Source organism: Glycine max, chromosome 18 (assembly GCF_000004515.6).
Source record: "Glycine max cultivar Williams 82 chromosome 18, Glycine_max_v4.0, whole genome shotgun sequence".
Classification (NCBI taxonomy): domain Eukaryota; kingdom Viridiplantae; phylum Streptophyta; class Magnoliopsida; order Fabales; family Fabaceae; genus Glycine; species Glycine max.
Window position 1 is genome coordinate 32,143,716 of NC_038254.2, and position 6,000 is coordinate 32,149,715.

The following is a 6,000-nucleotide window of genomic DNA, read 5'->3' on the forward strand; positions in this document are numbered from 1 at the left end:
TTTTCTACCATAATTGCATATATAATAATAGTTATTCTGATACCTGGAGCAAAAGTTATGGCTACACAAGTTCTCAATTTTTTTTTTGAATCTCTCAAATCCAACCACACCAAGTGTTCCTGGTATTTTTCACACAAAATAGGAATCAAAAGAACCTACCACACAAAAATTCAGCCAAAAATAACAACCCTAACCATCAAAACAAAAATCGTGAATTAAATTGTAAACAATCGTCGCTAATTCAGTCGCTAATGTAATGTTGCAAGAACAGTAACACAGAATCAGTCTCTAATTTCGTCGATAAGCACTATTCACAGCAAAACATAAAATTGAAATAGGGGAAACATTGAACAAGGGGTACTACTAAATTGTAAAACAGGACATCAAATAAAACAGAACAACACACTAACACAACATACTAATACCACACTAACACGACACAAACACACTAAACAAAGGAAGTAAATGTAAAACAACTAAACATAAAACATGAATCACTAGCGATTATGAACCTTTGGACCACTGCTCCCCAGCAACGGCGCCAAATTTGATCGAGGCCATACCTGAATCAAATAAACATTAAAATTCAGTAACTAGGAAGTGATCCTAGGTCGTTTCTCAACGAGCAATGATACACCAAATGTTCATAACAGATAGTAGGAAAATAGTAACGAATGGGGGGGGGGGGGTTGTTTGCTTTTGTAAATTAAACAGCGAATAGATGTGAATTAGAAAATATCAGAATTAAAACATGTTGCTTCCCCTTGATTCACAAGCAAGTCTCTTATCCTAGGTTACGAGAGTTTATCCTTATTCAGTTCAACCACTTAATCCAACCCTAAATTAAATTACTAAGCAAAATTTAACATAAGGCATTCATTATGTGATTAAGCAACACATACACCAATTACTCATAAATGATCATTAAGTATGAACGTAAATTAAGCATAGAGACAATTAATCAAGCACTAAGCATGCATGAATTAATAGCAACAAATTTAGAGTAATTAGTGAAGAGAAAAAACTAAACAAAATTTAACAGTAATAATAGAACCTCAAAGAGAACTGTGCTTGATCCTCAAGAGAAAACAATGCTGGGGACATAGCCTTCCATTAATCAATAGAGTACGAAATTGTAGATTGAAGAACAAAATTTTATTGCTAAAACGGTGTCATACCCTAATTTCGTCCGGGGACCTTTGCTTGATGACATGCGACTTTTCTTTGGTCCTTGTGAGGTGCTTGGCACCCATCATTATGCAATTTGTGAAATTCCGGGACATGCCAAAAAAGAAAAGAAAATATTGATGCACAATCCGTAAGGTTCCGTGACACACCGGAAATCAAATGGAAGCATCGTTGCGTAGTTAGTGAGGTTCCGTAACATTCCGTAAGTCAAAAAGGGGATGATTATGTAATCCGCAAGGTTCCGTAACATTACGGAAAGAAAACAAGTATCGTTACGAAATTCGTAAGTTTCCGTAACTTTACGAAAAAAGAATCACAAAAAAAGCCAAAGGGGGGTGTATTTAGTAAAATTGGGGGGTGCAAACAGTAATTTTCGAATCTGGGCCCTTCTAGAGGTTTCTGGGCAGTTTCTTGCTTAAAGTTGAAGTAACCTAGCTCGCCTGGGCGAGCTGAGCTCGCCTGGGCGAGCTAGATGGCCACCACACCCCCCGTTTTGTTGAAAAATGGGATTCCGGGGCTTCCGGGACACCCGTAATGCTTCCGTAAAATTCCCATAACTCTAAATAAGCATAATTAACTTAATACGGGTGAGACGGAAGAGAAAAAAAGAAGAAAATCAAGTCCTATATGCTTCCGTAAGGCTTCCGTAACTTTTCCGTAAATTATGAAAGAAGGGGGGTGAACTTATCAAAATTGGGGGGGTGCAAATAGCAATTTCGAAATTTTGAATTGGGCCTTCCAGAACGTTTTTTGGAGCTGGGTTGCTTCTGGGCGAGCTAACGTCGCCTGGGCGAGCTGGGCGGCAACCTCCTCCCCCTTTTTCCTATAAAAAGGCTGAAGGGGGCTGTTCTAAGGACCCCTCAGCCCCCTGGCTATGTATTTCAGCTGTTTTGGGTGAAAAAAATTGTTTCCGTGAAGAAAATCCAAGCCGAGGTGCTTCCGTAACGCTTCTGAGATGTTTCCGTAAGCAAATCCGTGAAGGTTTTCGTCCGTTCTTCATCCGTTCTTCATTCTTCAACGGGTAAGTTTTCGAATCCGAGACTTTCAATTCATTTCTTGTTTTTTTAAGCTTTCATCTTTATTTTCGATTTCTTTTCTTCCGTCTTTAACGCGCTTTTACCGTTTATTTAAGCCGTTTTCTCATCTAATAAAATGATAAAATGAATTTGAACCGATCATTTGTGTTGTAATCTCATTTAATCACTTTTAAAATGAAATCTAACCGATCGTTCACGCTATAACCTCGGTTAAACCAAAAAAAGTAAAATAATAATAAAATAATCAAAATATCTTGAAAAATAATAATAAAATAATCAAAATATCTTTGAATAAAATAAATTAAAAAAATCAATCGGACGTTTTTCTTTGGAAGTTTCCTTGAATGAATTGATTAATAACCAAAGTGAAACTAAGACTAAAATAGACTCACAAATCAAGTTTTGTCCGAAAATCACTAAAAACTGTTTTAAGGTCCAACGCCTTAAACGGCCCTCTTTGCTTTTATCGGTTAACATGGACCGTTCAAAAGCATAAAATCAACATGTAACTTTACCGCTTTTGCAAGAACTACGTAGGTCTGATTTCCTCCTCGCAATTGAGGATACGTAGGAGCAAAAGCCCCGCTTTTGTCAACCACCCCAAGAGATCGTTAATGGTCCAATGCCTTAACGTTTCTCTCCTTTCAAAAATAAGAGATCGTTAATGGTCCAACGCCTTAACGTTTCTCTCCTTTCAAAATCAAAAGACCGTTTAATGGTCCAACACCTTAAATGACCTTTTGTTCAATAAAAACATATTTTGCAAAAAAGACAAAAACAACTTAACCAAACACTTTGTTCCGAAAGAACTACGTAGGTCTGATTTCCTCATCGCAAATTGAGGAATACGTAGGAGCAAAGGGAAACACCCTTGTCGACCACAAAAAGAGAAAAATATAAAAAGGATATAAGGACATAAAAGGGAACATAAAAATCAAAGTCATGTTTGCACATTCGATTAAAGGCTGCCGTCCCTTGGGACGGACGTGTGGGGTGCTAATACCTTCCCCGTGCGTAAATACAACTCCCGAACCTTTCAACTTAAAAGTTCGTAGATCGCGCCTTTTCCGGTTTTTCCGACGTTTTCCTCAAATAAACGTTGGTGGCGACTCCGCGCGTATTCCTTTCGTGGAACACGCATCCCGCGAGTCTCGCGTCGCCCTGCCGCCGAAGGGTAGGTTGCGACAGTTGGCGACTCCACTGGGGAACTATTTTTAGAGAGTTAGGCCATTTAATCTTGTGCAAATTTTGCCATGACTTACTCCTTTGTTGGCTTCCCCTTATTATGTTCTTGTATATATAACTCTTTGATGCTTTTAGTGCATTTTTTTTTTGTATGCATGAGGTAAATATTTATTCATTTGATGCACACAAACACTAACACTATTTGCACACACGGTGAGTTGAAAAAGGGCCCTATACCCGGGTTCGTGGGAACATAAGGAGTGGAGGTGAATCCGTGATCATGCTAGGTCTCCGACTTGCTTGATTACAAGTGAACCCTCATCTAGAGTTTTTCTCTTTGAAAACATATTGTTGCTAGTAGTCCCTACTGCTGCAGTATGTTCTTCGAAGGGGATGATACCTCTAGAAACCATCAAGAGAGATATGACTACCTTGGGGGTTATCACTAAAAGCCTAGTTAGCTCTCTCCCTTATAGGTCCCTTAAATAGGGGCACAGAGCAAACACGCTGCGTGCCATTTTTCACACTGCCATGCATAAGTATCATATACCCTTTTGCTTATATTTGTTTGTGAATATTGTCGTACTATGTACATCCCCGTGTTGTGCCTTTCGCATATGCATCATGCGTGGGTTTCGTCTTTGATCCCCTCACTTTAGCAAACCGACGGAGGGTCCGTATCGCCTTCTTAAAAAACATATGTTGGGTGCCATGCTGCCCAAACATTGTATCCAAGAAGGAAACAATTTCTCGGGCTCCCGTATTCGTAAATTGCATCTGTGTCATATGCATTTCTTCATGCATTCATCCATTCCACCCATGATAGATGTCGGAGTTTTGATTCGCACTGGATTTTATTTCACTTTAGTAAAACATGGGATCGAGTCAAAAGCCTTCGCTTAAAAAGAGGTTCTATCAAGTCAAAATCAAGAGCTTAGAGGTCACTAGTTTACGAGAGTTGGGGCAATTAATGGGTCAACTTCAACAACAAGCCTTCCGCAAAGCCTATGGTAAGCATTTGGGACCTAGCTAGGGTAGAAGTCTCCATGGAACCAATTGCATCCCTTTCCCAGTATTATGACCAGCCCCTAAGGTGCTTCACATTCGAGGACTTCCAGCTAGTGCCGACTGTGAAAGAGTTTGAAGAAATCCTGGGATGCCCACTGGGAGGAAGGAAGCCATATCTTTTCTCTGGGTTCTATCCCTCCACGACAAGAGTTGCCAAGGTAGTGAAAATCTCAACACAAGAGTTGGACCGTGTAAAGCAAAACAAAAATGGAGTAGTCGGAGTACCAAGAAAGTGTTTGGAGGAAAGGGCAAAGGCCTTGGCAAAATCAAGGCGAATGGGCTTCTTTTATTGACATCTTGGCGCTTTTGATCTTTGGAGGTGTCCTCTTTCCAAATATGTAAGGGTTAGTGGACCTAGCAGCGATTGACGCTTTCCTCGCCTTTCATCATGGCAAGGAAAGCCCGGTCGTCGCCATTTTGGCCATGCATGACACGTTCGACCAGAGATGTGAAAAGAGCGGCGCAAGAATTGTTTGTTGTACACTGGCTCTCTATGTGTGGCTGGTTTCGCACCTTTTTCTCCAAGAAAGTAGGCCCGTCTATCCGCTACAAGGTCACCGCTCGTGCGTCGAAAAAGGGAAAGGGTAATTGATTCATTGCACCAAGAGGCAACAATGAGGATGGGCCGATTCGCTCTTACTTTGAACAGGAGTCAAGAACTTCCCCGATTGCTAGCCAAGGCCAAAGCAATGGCGGACACCTACTCCGCCCCCAAGGAGATCCACGGACTTCTCAGCTATTGTCAGCATATGATAGACTTAATGGACCATATGATTAGAAACCGCTAGGAAGTTTGTATTGTCGCTCAGATCTTGACTAGTTATAACTTTTTGAAAAAAATGAGTTTATCCCACGTTTTTACTCCAAAAATCAGTGCGAATCAAGTCACTCCCACATTTTATCTCTAGCATGCATTGTATGTTGGTCTTGTCCTTTGTCACGGGAAGCCGGAAGGTCCATATCACCTTCTTAATTGTACACATGGGGCATTGCGCCTCCAAATGCGCAAGTAAGAAGAGATAATTTTCCGGGCTCTCGTGTCCGTAAAATGCGTTCATATCATGCATCACATAAGCATCTCTTCATAACATCATAATGAACATATCGTTCCTGCATTTGTCCGTTATCATATTCCAGCCTCACGTTTTGCATGAGTCATGGCATCATCATGCATATGCGTTCAACAAACTTTTTGATCTGCAAAATTGCATACCATTTGTTTTCATGTTTGCTCATCCTTGCGTTTTCCTCTACAAAACAAAAACAAAAAAAGGGAAGCGTGAAACTTCACACTACCTTCTTAGTTGCATGTGTTAGGCACCATGAGCCAACCATGTTGGGATCATAAACCCATTTCTAAAAAAAAAAAAAAAAAACACACACACAACAACAAAACAAAATAATTGAACATGGTACCTAATGCATGGTTAACTAGGAAATGGTGTTTCTTCGGGCATCTCAATTTCATAATTACATTTTCCGTGCATAAGCTTAAAGTATGCCCGAGTCATTCATCCCTATG